The following is a 20,989-nucleotide window of genomic DNA, read 5'->3' as shown; positions in this document are numbered from 1 at the left end:
CAGATTGAAAACTTCAGCTTCGGTGAGGTTATAAAACTTAATTAGATTTTGAAGGGATCACAAAATTCTTTTATTTCTCTTTCTTGAACAATATGCATAGAAGAGGCCTTCAGGATGACAAGGAGGAAAGGGAGATTATTGATTGTGAATGCTCTACACAGAGTCTGGAATTTACCAAATGATGTCACATTTAAAAGCCATTTGTATAGGTGCTTGGATTGGAAAGGTTTAGAGAGACATTGAGAAAATCAGATTAGCTCCCCTTGGGTGAGTTGGGCTAAAAGGGCCTGTTCCCATTCTGTGTGACTGAGACCATGTTACAACAGAATTTAAGCGCCTTACATGGGCCTTTAGCAGGACTCAAAATTATTGTAGGGAAGTAAATCACATCTATGTTTGTTTAACCACCAGATTCAACAAAATTATAAAGCATTATAATGAAAACTGCAAACTTTCACACTGAAGCAGTGAGGAGTGATAACAGTTTAAGGAAGTAGATAACAAAAAATGACAAATGGTTTCATGTTGCCCAGAATATTAGAAAATAACAAACAAAACAAAGGTAAATCAAAACTTTGAAAGGATTGGGACAAACCATCTGGAACAGTATTTCTTAACCAGTGTTGTACAGATCAGTGGGCTTCCATGAGATTTCTTAAAGAGCAGTGAAGACAAATCTTGCAGATTTCATGCATGTGTAAAAAGCTGTAAATTTGAGACAAAAAAATCATTGATGTTTGGAGAGAAAGGCCAAATTCACCATCTCCCCTGACTGCTGATCCATGGGTTTGTTCAAAATGGTCTAAAGGAATATTTAATATGTAGCGGGTTACAGTTGGATTAACCTTTGACCAGGCCATTTCCTTGCAGAACAGAGCAAAGAGCAGTGCAGAAGCACACATGCCCTTTGTTCCATAACATCTGCAACAAACATGACCAATTTAAGTTAAAACTTTGCTGCTTCTTCCCTTCTTTCCCATACTCATGTCTGTCTAGAAGCCCCTTAAATGCTACTATTGTATCTGCTTCTACCACTATTCCTGGCAGCCCATCCAGGCACCTAACACTATTTAAATAAACTTGCCCCACACACCACCTTTAAACTTTCTCCCATTCACCTTAAATGCATGTTCTCTTGTTAAAGACACTTTTCCCCTCCATCCTGTTGGAGTAGCCACTGTGAGAGGCCTACATTGTCTTGAACCACATTAAAGCACAGTGCTGGGAGCCAGTCTCCCACTGGATGATTGTGTAGCATGAAGTAGGATGGCAATGGCTGAATATAAAGCAGGGACAGAGCTCCCCAGTTCATCTCCCACCTCAGTAAACACTTTCTCAACTTCAGCCACTACCACAAGGTTCTGCAACCAGAACATCTTCCCCTCCCTGTTCAGCATTCCAAAGGGTTGCTTTCCCACCACCACCTCCCCATCCCTTCATGCCTCCCTGGTTTGTCTACTTCTCTCTCCCTGCCTGCCTCTCTTCATCTAGTGGCACTTTCTCATGCAATCACAGGACTATGTTTTAACCTCTTCCCACCATATCAAGATCCAAAAAGACTTTCCAAGTAATTCACTTGCATTCCTTCCCATCTGGTCAACGTTCTCAATATGGTCTCTTCTACAGAGCAATACAGAGCAAGTAACTGCTTTTCAGAATACTTACATTATGTCCATAGGGATAAAAGGAGCTGCTGCCACTTTACTATTGCAACCCATTCTCACTATGTGAGATCCTCCACGGTTATAATGAAGCTTAAGGACTAGTACCTTACCTTCTGCCTGACTACATTACACAGTAAATATCAAATTCCATACATTCAGTGGACACTTTCTCCATCTGTATCAAAATGGTTCAGGACATCCATTTGAGATAGCAGTTTGGTTTTTCTCTCACTATTTACCTGCTGGGTCTGTCCCACAGTCTGCATTTTGAAATGTATTGTTTGCATCATCACCATCCAATTATTCCCCCCCCCCCCATTAACTGATGCAATAGAGGACATTATCCATACATTAGTCCCAGTCTCACCCCATCAGTTATTCCCTTTGTATCATCCATCACCTTAACTGCAACTTAAACAACTTATTTCCCCCTTTCCCAGTTCTGCAGGAATGGTTTTGGCCTGAAATATTGATTTTATTGTCTTTCCACAGATATTGCCCGACTTTCTGCGCATTACCAGCATTTGCTGGCTTTATATACACTTTGAACATGTACCTTGATCTCTCAAAATCTGGCAGGTTCTTTAGTGTTAGATCTATAATGTGGACTTTTGATGGACTATTGTCTTCCAATAATTTTTGTTATTTACCATTTGGGGATTTGTTTCCATCAAATTTCCTTTTCTTTCTTTGCCCAGACCATTAAGAAGCAAAGGAGTCCATTGTGAGTCCATGCATACCAGATTCAAACTGAATGTGGCAATTTGTGGTTAAAATTTTGAATCTCTTTATCCTGCTGGCTTGCAACCACTCAAAACAGTACTGATGCAGCCAAAAATACACCATTGAAAGATTGTGTTTTCCTAATGCACTTTACACATGGCCTTCTTTAGTACAGCTCTAGAGCACTTGAATAATAAATATATTCTTAATACGAACAGGCAACAGTCAGCAAAAATACTCTGGGTGAAATTCACATGGTTTATTGCACAAAGATTTTACTTTTTTCCCCTCCAGAAATCTGTTGAAGAGAAAGGAAGTTATCACCAAAAAACATAAGCTGATAATAAGAAACAGATGGAGCAAAATCTGGCCTGGAAATTGAAGTCAACAGAGAAGAAAATTAGATGAAGTATGAGGTTGTTTAGTAATAATGTTCAATAGAGTTCCCACTCTAGATTGATTAAAATAGGAACTTGGTGACCACAATTAAATGTAAATATTTAGAGCCAGGCTCTTCACTAGGTTGTGAACCATAGATTATGAAATAATTTTACTCAATCTGAGCCATAGGGTCATATTGTAGTGAATCAACCACCCATTCACAGTAATCCTGCACCAGCTCCATTGATTCTCATCACATTTCCATCAACCTACAACAGATTTAACCATATATTTGGGGCAGTTTGCAGTGGCCAATTAGATTATTAATCAGCACATCCCGATCACAGAAGTTCTGAGGCAATAATTTTATCAGCTGTACAACAGTGCTGCTAGTGAATTGAATTGTTCATTATCACATGGAGTAAGATACAGTGAAAAGCTTGGTTGTGCATGTTATCCAGTCAAATCAGCTCATACTTAAATTCAGCAGGCAGTGTATTAATAAAAGTCTAGGATGTAATGTTACAAGACAAAATCCAGAACAATGAAAAGTAGTCAAAACAGTGCAAGGACACATTTTATTCTAATGAGAGTCCATTTAAGATCTTAATTACAGGTCCATTTAAGAGTTTGATATCTTTCATCTCAGTTTTCCTACAAAAAAAAAATTCAAAATGACCCAAAACCATTCCAACCAGACAACTAAATTGTGTGACCTTAACAAATCAGACATTCACCATAGCAGAAGTATGACACGATGCATCTCACAACACTTCTCCAAATAATAAATGATTCAATTTATTATGCAAGCACAGTTTCAGATTACCTCCAGCAACTCAGTGAAAACCAGAGCAGTTCAACTTAGTGTTCTAGTCAACATTTAGCTTTTAATCAACTCCACAGATATACTAAAGTTACACACATTATCCTACTGATTGCAAGACTTTGCTATGTCAAATTTGACTCCCCTAATAGAAAAAATTTACAAGACTTTTTTTAAACTTTTCATAGTACATGATAGCACAGTACAGGACTTTTGGCCCATGATGTTGTGCTTTCCATTGTGAAAAGTAAAGTTCCAATATCTCCCCAGACTCTGATTTGCATGCTTCTAAGTAAATTTTCAACCCATTAGTCTTTCCATGAAACCTTGTGAAAAGCAAAACTCCAGCCAAACTTCCAGCAGTATGAAGCAAGCCTGCTGTGCACGTCCGTATAGATAGACATCTCCTTGGTTGTGAGCACCTTGTGGCTGAGTACATTGCCAGGACAGAGTTGATAGTCATCATTGCACAATAAACAGTAGGAAAAAACATCTTTGTGATAACGTTTAGAAATTCAATTTGCATGACCAGTCATTCTTGGCCAGCAGTAAATAAGGCTGTTAAAGATATCACAAAGAAGTGTTTTCAAGTACAGCATGACAAAATAATGCTACGTAAATTTCTCTTATTTAAAGTAGCAAGTATTAATTGCATATGTACAGAAAGTTGGCTCATCCAAATCAAATGGTACTCCGTAGAATTAACATATATTCTTCCCTGCATAGATGCATCAAAATTTACCATCCAGATCAATGGAGTCTCCCTTTCCTCTATTGATGAGATTTACCAGAAGCATTGCTTAATTAGGGTTCAAAGAATTAGAGGACCCTTTCCATCCATTGGTGAATGGTGTTTGTAACCTTAAACTGAGTAAATTATTCCAGAATATTTCTATTTATATTATATTTTTATACATGTCTGTGATTACGATGTGCTGTATAAAAAGTGCATTATGTGTGTATGAATATGCACGGTGGTCCAGAGAAACACTATTTTAACTGATTGTAAAGGTATAATCAGATGACAAATAAACCTGAACTTGAACCAATTAATTCACAATTGGCAATGCTGCCAAATGAAACTCAGATGCATGAAATCCAGTGAAAGTGGTTTCCTGACTGCAGATCCTAATGTTTGGAGACGACCATCATTCAAAGTATTAGAATCATGCAACACAAAACTAGCTCTCTGGCCCAAGTAATCACTGACCATCTATTTAAACTAATCCCACTTTTCTCCCCTCTACATTCCCATCCACACCCCTCAGGTTCCACTGCTCATCTGAGCACAAGGGACAATTTGCTGTCATTAACCCACCATCTCAAGCCACTTTGAAATACGGAAGGAAAACAGAGCACCAGAGAAACTCACATGGTTACAGAAAGAATGTGCAAATTCCTAACAGACTGAACCCAGTACAATCGAACTGCAGGGAGCTTTACTGGCTGTGCCACTGTGCCCTCCCTAACTGGCTGGGTGGACTTCAAGATACTCATTTAAAAAGACTACCATGACTAGAATAGACCAACCTTCTCACAATCCATTCATCACAAAATCAGTGTTATCATATGTTCCCTTATTTACTGAATAAGTAAAATCTATAATAGATGTCTGGAAGAATAAACAAGTGGTTGCAATATACTCATATGGACATTTTAATTAAAAAGTTGTGAGAAGTGTTTTTTAGCATAGATGAAATGAAAATCCTCATCTCATTATACCTTTACACAACCAGTTAAAATAGTGTTTCTCTGGACCACCGTGCATATTCATACACACATAATGCACTTCTTATACAGCACATCGTAATCACAGACATGTATAAAAATATAATATAAATATATAGAAATATTCTGGAATAATTTACTCAGTTTAAGGTTACAAACACCATTTACCAATGGATGGTAAATTTTGATACATCTATGCAGGGAAGAATATATGCTAATTCTACGGAGTACCATTTGATTTGGATGAGCCAACTTGGCTGCCGGCTGCCATCAGATTCCTAAATAATCAATGAACCAAAGACACTGCCTTATTTTTTGTGCCCTATTACTTTTTAGGGTAATGTTGTCAGATGGTTATAATATGAATGTTTACACTATAATTACTGCTGTAAAGCCCCAACTTTCATGACTTGTTCATGACAAATTCTGATTTTAGTTGAACATGGTTTTTGCTTATAAATTATGCTTAATTGTCGATTTTTATGTGATAGATGGTAATAAGAATCACAATGAAATGGTTTTAACCCAACTTTGCCCAGGTTATTTAAATGCCTTAGTACAGCTGACATTTTGCACAGTCATTGATGCATGAAATGACATTACAGATCTCTCACCATAGGTTCCCTGTGCCCCTGGCAGAAGCTGGAGCTCTTGTGGTGGGTGAGCCACCACTTACAGTAAAGAGATGCATGTCAGAGGCTGAGAATGAGACAGCAATTAGATTTTAAAAAAAACACTATGGCCATGCGTTCTATAGCCACATACACTTACCTAGGAGGGTTGCTGTTTTGCAGTTTCTGTCACATGTGCTCAATTGGAACAGTCAGTGCTGTCTGTGGAGTCTTCACATTCTCCCTGTAACTGCATGGGATTCACCCAAATGCTGATTTCTTCTCACGTTACAGATCTTCAGCTTTGTAGGCCCCTGCAAGATGCCCTCGATATGTGCATGAGTTGTAGAATCTGGGGGAAAGAGTTGATGGAAATTTGGGAAGAATAGGATGAGCATAAAATTGGTGTGAATGGGTGTTTGGTGCCTGGGGAAAAATTGGTGTGATCCAGGGCCAGTTGCCATGCTGTATGATCTCTGGATAGTGAATGAAAACACAAGAAATAGCAGCAGGACTAGGCCATCTGGTCCGTCAAATCTGCTCCACCATTCAATAACATCATGACTGACCTGATGATAAGCACATCTCCACCTACCTTTCTTTTCCCCATATCCCTCAATTCCTCTACATAAAAATTTACCCAACCTTATCTTAAATATATATTTTAGAGGTCACCTTCACTGCTTCAATGGGCAGCAAATTCCACAGATTGACTACCCTCTGGGATAAGTAGTTCCCCTCCTTATCTTCATCCAAAATCTACAGCCCTGAATCTTGAAACTATGTCCACTAGTTAAGGTCACCCCACCAATGGGAATAACTTACCTACCTCTATCTTATTTATGTCTTTCATAATTTTAAACTTTTCTACAAGATCCTCACTTACTCATCAAAATTCCAGCAAGAACAGTCCCAAACAACTCAATCTCTCATTGTAGGTTAACCCCCTCATCTCTGGAATCAAATCAGGTGAACCTCCTCTGCACCACCTCCAAAGCCAGCACATCCTTCTTCAAGGAGACCAGAACTATACACAGTACTCCAGATGCAGCCTCACCAGAACCTTGAACAGTTGTAGCATAGCCTCCCTCCTCACAAGATCAATCCCTCTGGGAATGAAAACCAACATTCCATTTGCCTTCTTGATAGCCTGCTGCACCTGTAAGCTAACCTTTTACAAATGATGCACAAGCACTCCCAAGTCCTTCTGCGAGGCAGCATGCTGCAATCTCTTGCCATTTAAATAATACAGTTTTCCCTTCCAAATTGGATAACCTCACATTTCCCAACACAGCAGAATCTCTTTGAAAGTCTTCCGCTGTTCCTCAACCATTCCTCCATATAGCCTGCATTCCCAGTCTACCCTGGCCAATTTCTCCCTCATCCCCTTAGAGTGTCTCTTGTTTAGGCATGGCTTTTAGACTGAACTATTGTACCCTCCATTTGTATGGGAAACTCAGTCATACTGTGATCACTCTTTCCAAGAGGATCCCTAACTACAAGATTGCTAATTTTACCAGTCTCATTGCAGAGGACCAGATACAAGGTAACATGTTCCCTTGTATATTCAGTAACATGCTGTTTAAGAAAGCCATCACATATGCATTCCATGAAGTCCTCCTCAAGCTTACCTCAACCGATCTGATTCACCCAGTCTAAATGCATTCTGGTCCCCCATTATAACTACTTTTCATCCTTGCATGCCTCCAATATTTCTTGGTTTTTGCCTGTGCCACTGTAATGTTATTATAGACAACTGCCACCAGTGACTTTTTCCATACTGTTCCTAATCTCTCCCCAGATGGACTCAACATTTTTTTCCTCCTTAGATCTTACATCATCTATTGCCCTAATCTCATCCTTAACTAAGATTGCTATCCCAACTCCCTTACCTTCCTGATATCCATGGATGTTTAATTCACAATCCTCTCCACCTTGCATCTGTTTCTGTAATGGCCACCAAATTATACCCCTTTGTACTGATTTGTGCAACAAGTTCACTGACCTAATTTCAAACATTACAGAAGTTCAGATAAAGTGCCCTTATACCTATTGTGCTCTTAAAATCTGGTAATCTTTGCTTGTTTTGCGCTTGAATTTTATCCCCTCGACTCTTACTTTCCTCTTTTTAAAAAGATTTGCTTTTACTTTGGCCACACTTCTTTCACTTTATTCAAACCTCTCCACTCTTTTGCACCCACCTCCCCTACAATTTCATTTAAAGCCCTGTCCACAGTCCGAGTTATGAATCTTGGTTCAGATGGAACTTGTTTTCTTTCCCAATACTGGAGCTAATTTCCCATGAATTGGAACCCACTTCTCCTGCACCAATCCTTGAGCTATGCATTTAGCTCTCTAAAGCACCCTGTACCAATTTGCATGCGACTCAGTCGTGATCAAGAGATTACCAGCTTTTTTGGTTCGGCTTTTTAATTTGATCCCTAGTTCCTCAAATTCCCTTAGCAACACCTCCTTCCTGGTTCCACCTACATCATTGGTCCTCACATAGACCCCAACAACTGGATCTTTCCCCTCCCATCGCAAATTTCTCTGCAGGTCAGATAACATATCCTAAATCCAGTAACCAAAGAGACAACATAGGCTTCAGAACACTTTGTCTGTTCCCCTTATGATACTATCCCCAATTACCATTACAACCCTCTCTCCCTCTCTTAAATGGCTTCCTGAACTACAGCACCACAATTTGAGTGCACAACATTCCTACAGCCCACACTCTTAACCACAGAAGAATCTTGGACTTGTGAGACAAGATCAAGGCTGAGACTCCACCAGCACTGACTCTTGGATCCCACCATCTGCCTCACTTGCAGATCTCTTATCCCTGACCACAGGCTGAATTTGAGGCAGTTATTATAATGCATGTGACTACCTCCCTGAAACACAGTCTCTCCCCTCGCCTGTATTTGGAGATCAGATTTCAGGTAATCAATTTTGAGCCCAAATTCTTCAAACAAACAACTTTCTGCAGCTGCAGTTATCAGGAACCACAGCATGGGCCACCTATCTCCATATTAGGTAACTACAAATCATCACCTGACCCTTAATTAGGTGACCTTTATATAACTACTGCAAAAATAAACCTTAATTGTTCCTCACTTCTGCCTCCTTGCCAAAGCCGCACCTCAAAAATCCCATTCCTGCACAGACAGACTCACTCATACTGGCTGCTGTTTGCTATCCCCCTTTGTTTTATTTATTACTGAAACCAATCACCACTCTGTTTTAGGAGACTTCAACAGGGATTTTATCTGAAGGCTGCACCTGACAATTGAAATCAGGTGACTCAGATCAGCAGGAAGCTGATTGGGCAATAGAGAATAAGTGATCCAGGGAGGTATTAATTCACTTCAACTCAGCAGTTTAGAGGGGTGATCCTGTTGACTGGAGTGCCATGTAGCAGTGAGTAGGAAATTTGCAACTAACTAGATTTTTTTTAACCTGCTCTCTACTTCTTTTATGACTTACTTGGACAAAGCCCCAGTCCCAATGCTCTCTTGTGGCTGAATCCTTGCTCTATCTCCCTCCACAATGGTCTTGACCCTCAGAACTGATTTATTATAGCTTGTATATAGACATCTCCAGCATAATTTATCCATGGCAATGAATCAGTAGAGCTCTATTCATTTCATATGGAATCTCTTTGTTGAAATGATTGGTGAATAACCTGATCACTATCACTTTGATCAAAAGGGCTAATCATGTCATGGGAGCTCATTGGTTTAGACCAGTGGTTCCCAACCTTTTACTTTCCACTCATGTACCACTTTAAGTAATTGCTATGTGATTACTTAAGTGATTGCTTAAGGTGGTATGTGAATAGGAAGGGAAGGTTGAGAATCATTGCTCTAGACCCAATTATTACTGAAATATTTTGCTTGAGAAAAATTGTCATTGGCCCATTTCCTTTGGAGTTATGAAACTGTGCATGTAATGAATCAATTTGGAATGATTAAAACACTGGTTTTCAAATATTTTCTTTCCACCCACATCTTTTGCTTGGCTTCGCGGATGAAGATTTATGGAGGGGTATGTCCACGTCTGCTGCAGGCTTGTTGGTGTCTGACAAGTCTGATGTGGGACAGGCAGGCATAGTTGCAGCGGTTGCAAGGGAAAATTGGTTGGTTGGGTGTTGGGTTTTTCCTCCTTTGTTTTTTGTCAGTGAGGTGGGCTCTGCAGTCTTCTTCCAAGGAGGTTGCTGCCTGCCGAACTGTGAGGTGCCAAGATGCACAGTTGGAGGTGATATCAGCCCACTGGCGGTGGTCAATGTGGCAGGCACCAAGAGATTTCTTTAAGCAGTCGTTGTACCTCTTCTTTGGTGCACCTCTGTCTCGGTGGCCAGTGGAGAGCTCGCCATATAACACGATCTTGGGAAGGTGATGGTCCTCCATTCTGGAGACGTGACCCACCCAGCGCAGTTGGGTCTTCAGCAGCATGGATTCGATGCTCGCGAACTCTGCCAGCTTGAGTACTTCGATGTTGGTGATGAAGTCATTCTAGTGAATGTTGAGGATGGAGCGGAGTCAGCGCTGATGGAAGCGTTCTAGGAGCCGTAGGTGACGCCAGTAGAGGACCCATGATTCGGAGCCGAGCAGGAGCGTGGGTATGACAGTGGCTCTGTACATGCTGATCTTTGTGTGTTTCTTCAGGTGGTTGTTTTTCCATACTCTTTTGTGTAGTCTTCCAAAGGCGCTATTTGCCTTGGTGAGTCTGTTGTCTATCTCTTTGTCGATCCTTGCATCTGATGAAATGGTGCAGCCGAGATAGGTAAACTGGTTGACCGTTTTGAGTTTTATGTGCCCGATGGAGATGTGGGGGGGGGGGCTGGTAGTCATGGTGGGGAGCTGGCTGATGGAGGACCTCAGTTTTCTTCAGGGGACTTCCAGGCCAAACATTTTGGCAGTTTTGGCAATTTCCACCCACATATCACCTTAAGTAATCCCTTATTAATCACAGAGCTCCTATGGCATAGGGAATACTTAAAGTGGTATGTGAGTGGAAAGTAAAAGGTTGGGAACCACTGGGTTAGACTATCTTGTGGGGACATAACCAGATACATGGAAGAATATGATGTTCTTCTTCCATGTGTTCCCTCTGCCTTTTATTTACGCAGCAGTTTTGAGCTGCCATGGGCAGATTTCTTCCTCTGACACTTCGTGGAATATGTAGAAGCTTCTGAAACCAATTGTGTTTTGATATCTAGTTTATTGTTGTATATTTCTTGATAAATCTGATTACCCCATTACTGGAAGTGTATAGAGGTTATAAAAAGAGTAAAGAAGTGGGTTACCAGGATATTGCTGGGTTTCAAGGGTGTGAGATGGGGAGAGGTTGGACAAACTTAAGTTGTTCTCTTTGGAGTTTTAGAGATTGAACAGAATCAATAAGGGGCATTGAGTTAAACAAAAAAAGGTCTACAGGTGCTTGGATTGAGTCCAATGCACACTCAGTGGGTCAGTCCAGGCCTGAAATGTTGGCTTTACTTTATGGATGTTGGGTGACCTGCTGAATTTTTCTAACAGATTTTTGTGCTACATAAGAGGTATTGCTAAGTGGGCAGTCAGAATCTTTTCCCTGAGTAAAAGCATCATGCACAAGGGGAAGGAAGTTTAAAAGAAATGTTTGGGCAGATATTTTGTACAGGGAGTGGTTGGTACCTGAAATGGGCTAGCAGCAGTTGTGGTAGAAGCAGGTACTACAGTAGCATTTAAGAGACTTAGATAGATACATGAATATGAAAGGGATGGCAGTATATCTATTGAAACACATAACGTGTAAGAGTTTAATATTCATGGTGATTGCAATTGGTACAGACACCTATTGGTTAGCCTTGAAGTAATGTTGTGATGAGGGTGGGGCAAGGAGGTTCAGGAGCTTGATAGCTATTGGCAATAAATATTCTCAACCCTAAAGGTGTAAAGTTAGTGCATGGTTCAGTGTGCAAAATCTTGTGGTTCTGCATGTAGTGTGTATTTGGACAATTCCACAAGTTAGTGGGGAGATCCATGTGGATGTTAATGATATGTGCAATGTATGTCTTGCACTCCAATTTTTAGATAACATTTGCACATCAAAGCACTTCTTGCTAGTTTCCACTGACTTTTTAGTGTTATAATGATACAGCACAGGAACAGCCCCTTTGCTCACCAAGCCTTCAACAACCATTTAGATTAATTTTTGCCTCATTCTCTGTAATTGTCCAGAGATTCTACTGCTCACCTACACACAAGGGGTAATTTGCACTCGTTAATTAGCCTACCAACTCACACAGCTTTGGAAAGAGGGAGGAAATTGTAGCATCTGCTGGAAGCCCATGCAGTTTGCTTTACGGACAACACTCGAGGTCAAGATTGTGGCGGCTGCACCCCTGCTGCCACTTGCTCCAAGTGATGAGGCTCACCTTAAGGTAGTTGAATGTTGTAAAATTGTATTGTGAGCACAGGGAGGAAGGCATGGCTTAAAGTTCATTATTTGGGCAGTTGGAGGAATAACCTGACAGGAAAGCCCTCCATATAATCTTGCCTCCTTTCCTAAGCAGAAGAGAATGCAAAGTCTTTGAATTCTGCTGGTAGAAATTACATTTCTCCATGTATGACTGGAATGTAATGGAAGGAACCCAAAACCAGCTGACAAATTGAAAGAAAGATGCAAACTCATTTATTTTTAAAGTTTATTTAAAGTTTTGACCAGATATGCAGTCAATTAAAAAGAAAATACAAGTACAAAAGTAAATCCAGTATTAACTCCATGATGGTTATACCCACCCACCCAAGAAAAAAACCCAAAGGAAAAAAAAATATATATAGGAAGAAAGAAATCAAACTTGTATTTCAGTATCTGTTATTTAAGGAAAGAAAATACTTGATAAGTTGCAATTTGAACAGATTATTTCCATTCATTTATTCTGATAGCTCTGGATTTCTTTGCTTAGGTTAAAAATGTGCTGTTTGTCAGCTGTGGGAAGTGGAATGCAATTACGGAGCATAAAAAATGAACAGAAATTAATTGGAAACAGTCAGTAGGTCAGACAGTATTCGTGAAAAGAGAAACAAAGTTAAGATTTCAGGTCAAAGACTCCACATTGTTTCCAGCATTCTGTTTGCCTTGTTCATTCACTCCTCAGTACAGTACTCCTCAGTACAGTACTCCTCAGTACAGTACTCCTCAGTACAGTACTCCTCAGTACAGTACTCCTCAGTACAGTACTCCTCAGTACAGTACTCCTCAGTACAGTACTCCTCAGTACAGTACTCCTCAGTACAGTACTCCTCAGTACAGTACTCCTCAGTACAGTACTCCTCAGTACAGTACTCCTCAGTACAGTACTCCTCAGTACAGTACTCCTCAGTACAGTACTCCTCAGTACAGTACTCCTCAGTACAGTACTCCTCAGTACAGTACTCCTCAGTACAGTACTCCTCAGTACAGTACTCCTCAGTACAGTACTCCTCAGTACAGTACTCCTCAGTACAGTACTCCTCAGTACAGTACTCCTCAGTACAGTACTCCTCAGTACAGTACTCCTCAGTACAGTACTCCTCAGTACAGTACTCCTCAGTACAGTACTCCTCAGTACAGTACTCCTCAGTACAGTACTCCTCAGTACAGTACTCCTCAGTACAGTACTCCTCAGTACAGTACTCCTCAGTACAGTACTCCTCAGTACAGTACTCCTCAGTACAGTACTCCTCAGTACAGTACTCCTCAGTACAGTACTCCTCAGTACAGTACTCCTCAGTACAGTACTCCTCAGTACAGTACTCCTCAGTACAGTACTCCTCAGTACAGTACTCCTCAGTACAGTACTCCTCAGTACAGTACTCCTCAGTACAGTACTCCTCAGTACAGTACTCCTCAGTACAGTACTCCTCAGTACAGTACTCCTCAGTACAGTACTCCTCAGTACAGTACTCCTCAGTACAGTACTCCTCAGTACAGTACTCCTCAGTACAGTACTCCTCAGTACAGTACTCCTCAGTACAGTACTCCTCAGTACAGTACTCCTCAGTACAGTACTCCTCAGTACAGTACTCCTCAGTACAGTACTCCTCAGTACAGTACTCCTCAGTACAGTACTCCTCAGTACAGTACTCCTCAGTACAGTACTCCTCAGTACAGTACTCCTCAGTACAGTACTCCTCAGTACAGTACTCCTCAGTACAGTACTCCTCAGTACAGTACTCCTCAGTACAGTACTCCTCAGTACAGTACTCCTCAGTACAGTACTCCTCAGTACAGTACTCCTCAGTACAGTACTCCTCAGTACAGTACTCCTCAGTACAGTACTCCTCAGTACAGTACTCCTCAGTACAGTACTCCTCAGTACAGTACTCCTCAGTACAGTACTCCTCAGTACAGTACTCCTCAGTACAGTACTCCTCAGTACAGTACTCCTCAGTACAGTACTCCTCAGTACAGTACTCCTCAGTACAGTACTCCTCAGTACAGTACTCCTCAGTACAGTACTCCTCAGTACAGTACTCCTCAGTACAGTACTCCTCAGTACAGTACTCCTCAGTACAGTACTCCTCAGTACAGTACTCCTCAGTACAGTACTCCTCAGTACAGTACTCCTCAGTACAGTACTCCTCAGTACAGTACTCCTCAGTACAGTACTCCTCAGTACAGTACTCCTCAGTACAGTACTCCTCAGTACAGTACTCCTCAGTACAGTACTCCTCAGTACAGTACTCCTCAGTACAGTACTCCTCAGTACAGTACTCCTCAGTACAGTACTCCTCAGTACAGTACTCCTCAGTACAGTACTCCTCAGTACAGTACTCCTCAGTACAGTACTCCTCAGTACAGTACTCCTCAGTACAGTACTCCTCAGTACAGTACTCCTCAGTACAGTACTCCTCAGTACAGTACTCCTCAGTACAGTACTCCTCAGTACAGTACTCCTCAGTACAGTACTCCTCAGTACAGTACTCCTCAGTACAGTACTCCTCAGTACAGTACTCCTCAGTACAGTACTCCTCAGTACAGTACTCCTCAGTACAGTACTCCTCAGTACAGTACTCCTCAGTACAGTACTCCTCAGTACAGTACTCCTCAGTACAGTACTCCTCAGTACAGTACTCCTCAGTACAGTACTCCTCAGTACAGTACTCCTCAGTACAGTACTCCTCAGTACAGTACTCCTCAGTACAGTACTCCTCAGTACAGTACTCCTCAGTACAGTACTCCTCAGTACAGTACTCCTCAGTACAGTACTCCTCAGTACAGTACTCCTCAGTACAGTACTCCTCAGTACAGTACTCCTCAGTACAGTACTCCTCAGTACAGTACTCCTCAGTACAGTACTCCTCAGTACAGTACTCCTCAGTACAGTACTCCTCAGTACAGTACTCCTCAGTACAGTACTCCTCAGTACAGTACTCCTCAGTACAGTACTCCTCAGTACAGTACTCCTCAGTACAGTACTCCTCAGTACAGTACTCCTCAGTACAGTACTCCTCAGTACAGTACTCCTCAGTACAGTACTCCTCAGTACAGTACTCCTCAGTACAGTACTCCTCAGTACAGTACTCCTCAGTACAGTACTCCTCAGTACAGTACTCCTCAGTACAGTACTCCTCAGTACAGTACTCCTCAGTACAGTACTCCTCAGTACAGTACTCCTCAGTACAGTACTCCTCAGTACAGTACTCCTCAGTACAGTACTCCTCAGTACAGTACTCCTCAGTACAGTACTCCTCAGTACAGTACTCCTCAGTACAGTACTCCTCAGTACAGTACTCCTCAGTACAGTACTCCTCAGTACAGTACTCCTCAGTACAGTACTCCTCAGTACAGTACTCCTCAGTACAGTACTCCTCAGTACAGTACTCCTCAGTACAGTACTCCTCAGTACAGTACTCCTCAGTACAGTACTCCTCAGTACAGTACTCCTCAGTACAGTACTCCTCAGTACAGTACTCCTCAGTACAGTACTCCTCAGTACAGTACTCCTCAGTACAGTACTCCTCAGTACAGTACTCCTCAGTACAGTACTCCTCAGTACAGTACTCCTCAGTACAGTACTCCTCAGTACAGTACTCCTCAGTACAGTACTCCTCAGTACAGTACTCCTCAGTACAGTACTCCTCAGTACAGTACTCCTCAGTACAGTACTCCTCAGTACAGTACTCCTCAGTACAGTACTCCTCAGTACAGTACTCCTCAGTACAGTACTCCTCAGTACAGTACTCCTCAGTACAGTACTCCTCAGTACAGTACTCCTCAGTACAGTACTCCTCAGTACAGTACTCCTCAGTACAGTACTCCTCAGTACAGTACTCCTCAGTACAGTACTCCTCAGTACAGTACTCCTCAGTACAGTACTCCTCAGTACAGTACTCCTCAGTACAGTACTCCTCAGTACAGTACTCCTCAGTACAGTACTCCTCAGTACAGTACTCCTCAGTACAGTACTCCTCAGTACAGTACTCCTCAGTACAGTACTCCTCAGTACAGTACTCCTCAGTACAGTACTCCTCAGTACAGTACTCCTCAGTACAGTACTCCTCAGTACAGTACTCCTCAGTACAGTACTCCTCAGTACAGTACTCCTCAGTACAGTACTCCTCAGTACAGTACTCCTCAGTACAGTACTCCTCAGTACAGTACTCCTCAGTACAGTACTCCTCAGTACAGTACTCCTCAGTACAGTACTCCTCAGTACAGTACTCCTCAGTACAGTACTCCTCAGTACAGTACTCCTCAGTACAGTACTCCTCAGTACAGTACTCCTCAGTACAGTACTCCTCAGTACAGTACTCCTCAGTACAGTACTCCTCAGTACAGTACTCCTCAGTACAGTACTCCTCAGTACAGTACTCCTCAGTACAGTACTCCTCAGTACAGTACTCCTCAGTACAGTACTCCTCAGTACAGTACTCCTCAGTACAGTACTCCTCAGTACAGTACTCCTCAGTACAGTACTCCTCAGTACAGTACTCCTCAGTACAGTACTCCTCAGTACAGTACTCCTCAGTACAGTACTCCTCAGTACAGTACTCCTCAGTACAGTACTCCTCAGTACAGTACTCCTCAGTACAGTACTCCTCAGTACAGTACTCCTCAGTACAGTACTCCTCAGTACAGTACTCCTCAGTACAGTACTCCTCAGTACAGTACTCCTCAGTACAGTACTCCTCAGTACAGTACTCCTCAGTACAGTACTCCTCAGTACAGTACTCCTCAGTACAGTACTCCTCAGTACAGTACTCCTCAGTACAGTACTCCTCAGTACAGTACTCCTCAGTACAGTACTCCTCAGTACAGTACTCCTCAGTACAGTACTCCTCAGTACAGTACTCCTCAGTACAGTACTCCTCAGTACAGTACTCCTCAGTACAGTACTCCTCAGTACAGTACTCCTCAGTACAGTACTCCTCAGTACAGTACTCCTCAGTACAGTACTCCTCAGTACAGTACTCCTCAGTACAGTACTCCTCAGTACAGTACTCCTCAGTACAGTACTCCTCAGTACAGTACTCCTCAGTACAGTACTCCTCAGTACAGTACTCCTCAGTACAGTACTCCTCAGTACAGTACTCCTCAGTACAGTACTCCTCAGTACAGTACTCCTCAGTACAGTACTCCTCAGTACAGTACTCCTCAGTACAGTACTCCTCAGTACAGTACTCCTCAGTACAGTACTCCTCAGTACAGTACTCCTCAGTACAGTACTCCTCAGTACAGTACTCCTCAGTACAGTACTCCTCAGTACAGTACTCCTCAGTACAGTACTCCTCAGTACAGTACTCCTCAGTACAGTACTCCTCAGTACAGTACTCCTCAGTACAGTACTCCTCAGTACAGTACTCCTCAGTACAGTACTCCTCAGTACAGTACTCCTCAGTACAGTACTCCTCAGTACAGTACTCCTCAGTACAGTACTCCTCAGTACAGTACTCCTCAGTACAGTACTCCTCAGTACAGTACTCCTCAGTACAGTACTCCTCAGTACAGTACTCCTCAGTACAGTACTCCTCAGTACAGTACTCCTCAGTACAGTACTCCTCAGTACAGTACTCCTCAGTACAGTACTCCTCAGTACAGTACTCCTCAGTACAGTACTCCTCAGTACAGTACTCCTCAGTACAGTACTCCTCAGTACAGTACTCCTCAGTACAGTACTCCTCAGTACAGTACTCCTCAGTACAGTACTCCTCAGTACAGTACTCCTCAGTACAGTACTCCTCAGTACAGTACTCCTCAGTACAGTACTCCTCAGTACAGTACTCCTCAGTACAGTACTCCTCAGTACAGTACTCCTCAGTACAGTACTCCTCAGTACAGTACTCCTCAGTACAGTACTCCTCAGTACAGTACTCCTCAGTACAGTACTCCTCAGTACAGTACTCCTCAGTACAGTACTCCTCAGTACAGTACTCCTCAGTACAGTACTCCTCAGTACAGTACTCCTCAGTACAGTACTCCTCAGTACAGTACTCCTCAGTACAGTACTCCTCAGTACAGTACTCCTCAGTACAGTACTCCTCAGTACAGTACTCCTCAGTACAGTACTCCTCAGTACAGTACTCCTCAGTACAGTACTCCTCAGTACAGTACTCCTCAGTACAGTACTCCTCAGTACAGTACTCCTCAGTACAGTACTCCTCAGTACAGTACTCCTCAGTACAGTACTCCTCAGTACAGTACTCCTCAGTACAGTACTCCTCAGTACAGTACTCCTCAGTACAGTACTCCTCAGTACAGTACTCCTCAGTACAGTACTCCTCAGTACAGTACTCCTCAGTACAGTACTCCTCAGTACAGTACTCCTCAGTACAGTACTCCTCAGTACAGTACTCCTCAGTACAGTACTCCTCAGTACAGTACTCCTCAGTACAGTACTCCTCAGTACAGTACTCCTCAGTACAGTACTCCTCAGTACAGTACTCCTCAGTACAGTACTCCTCAGTACAGTACTCCTCAGTACAGTACTCCTCAGTACAGTACTCCTCAGTACAGTACTCCTCAGTACAGTACTCCTCAGTACAGTACTCCTCAGTACAGTACTCCTCAGTACAGTACTCCTCAGTACAGTACTCCTCAGTACAGTACTCCTCAGTACAGTACTCCTCAGTACAGTACTCCTCAGTACAGTACTCCTCAGTACAGTACTCCTCAGTACAGTACTCCTCAGTACAGTACTCCTCAGTACAGTACTCCTCAGTACAGTACTCCTCAGTACAGTACTCCTCAGTACTGTACTCCTCAGTACTGTACTCCTCAGTACTGTACTCCTCAGTACTGTACTCCTCAGTACTGTACTCCTCAGTACTGTACTCCTCAGTACTGTACTCCTCAGTACTGTACTCCTCAGTACTGTACTCCTCAGTACTGTACTCCTCAGTACTGTACTCCTCAGTACTGTACTCCTCAGTACTGTACTCCTCAGTACTGTACTCCTCAGTACTGTACTCCTCAGTACTGTACTCCTCAGTACTGTACTCCTCAGTACTGTACTCCTCAGTACTGTACTCCTCAGTACTGTACTCCTCAGTACTGTACTCCTCAGTACTGTACTCCTCAGTACTGTACTCCTCAGTACTGTACTCCTCAGTACTGTACTCCTCAGTACTGTACTCCTCAGTACTGTACTCCTCAGTACTGTACTCCTCAGTACTGTACTCCTCAGTACTGTACTCCTCAGTACTGTACTCCTCAGTACTGTACTCCTCAGTACTGTACTCCTCAGTACTGTACTCCTCAGTACTGTACTCCTCAGTACTGTACTCCTCAGTACTGTACTCCTCAGTACTGTACTCCTCAGTACTGTACTCCTCAGTACTGTACTCCTCAGTACTGTACTCCTCAGTACTGTACTCCTCAGTACTGTACTCCTCAGTACTGTACTCCTCAGTACTGTACTCCTCAGTACTGTACTCCTCAGTACTGTACTCCTCAGTACTGTACTCCTCAGTACTGTACTCCTCAGTACTGTACTCCTCAGTACTGTACTCCTCAGTACTGTACTCCTCAGTACTGTACTCCTCAGTACTGTACTCCTCAGTACTGTACTCCTCAGTACTGTACTCCTCAGTACTGTACTCCTCAGTACTGTACTCCTCAGTACTGTACTCCTCAGTACTGTACTCCTCAGTACTGTACTCCTCAGTACTGTACTCCTCAGTACTGTACTCCTCAGTACTGTACTCCTCAGTACTGTACTCCTCAGTACTGTACTCCTCAGTACTGTACTCCTCAGTACTGTACTCCTCAGTACTGTACTCCTCAGTACTGTACTCCTCAGTACTGTACTCCTCAGTACTGTACTCCTCAGTACTGTACTCCTCAGTACTGTACTCCTCAGTACTGTACTCCTCAGTACTGTACTCCTCAGTACTGTACTCCTCAGTACTGTACTCCTCAGTACTGTACTCCTCAGTACTGTACTCCTCAGTACTGTACTCCTCAGTACTGTACTCCTCAGTACTGTACTCCTCAGTACTGTACTCCTCAGTACTGTACTCCTCAGTACTGTACTCCTCAGTACTGTACTCCTCAGTACTGTACTCCTCAGTACTGTACTCCTCAGTACTGTACTCCTCAGTACTGTACTCCTCAGTACTGTACTCCTCAGTACTGTACTCCTCAGTACTGTACTCCTCAGTACTGTACTCCTCAGTACTGTACTCCTCAGTACTGTACTCCTCAGTACTGTACTCCTCAGTACTGTACTCCTCAGTACTGTACTCCTCAGTACTGTACTCCTCAGTACTGTACTCCTCAGTACTGTACTCCTCAGTACTGTACTCCTCAGTACTGTACTCCTCAGTACTGTACTCCTCAGTACTGTACTCCTCAGTACTGTACTCCTCAGTACTGTACTCCTCAGTACTGTACTCCTCAGTACTGTACTCCTCAGTACTGTACTCCTCAGTACTGTACTCCTCAGTACTGTACTCCTCAGTACTGTACTCCTCAGTACTGTACTCCTCAGTACTGTACTCCTCAGTACTGTACTCCTCAGTACTGTACTCCTCAGTACTGTACTCCTCAGTACTGTACTCCTCAGTACTGTACTCCTCAGTACTGTACTCCTC

At 42.6% G+C, this 20,989-nt stretch overlaps 1 long non-coding RNA gene across 2 annotated transcripts in view; it reads left to right on the top strand.

Annotated features, from left to right (window-relative positions):
* The window catches only part of LOC138757815 (uncharacterized), a 55,289-nt gene that overhangs the window by 8,359 nt on the left and 25,941 nt on the right, over positions 1 to 20,989 (top strand). For both annotated transcript variants that reach the window (XR_011353908.1, XR_011353909.1), the window contains exon 3: positions 2,682 to 2,796. This is a non-coding gene — a long non-coding RNA (uncharacterized lncRNA). The remainder of the gene's footprint in view (positions 1 to 2,681; positions 2,797 to 20,989) is intronic.

This window comes from Narcine bancroftii, chromosome 3 (assembly GCF_036971445.1).
Source record: "Narcine bancroftii isolate sNarBan1 chromosome 3, sNarBan1.hap1, whole genome shotgun sequence".
NCBI lineage: Eukaryota > Metazoa > Chordata > Chondrichthyes > Torpediniformes > Narcinidae > Narcine > Narcine bancroftii.
Note: the sequence above shows the minus strand (reverse complement) of the source record. Positions and strands in the feature narration are given on the sequence as shown.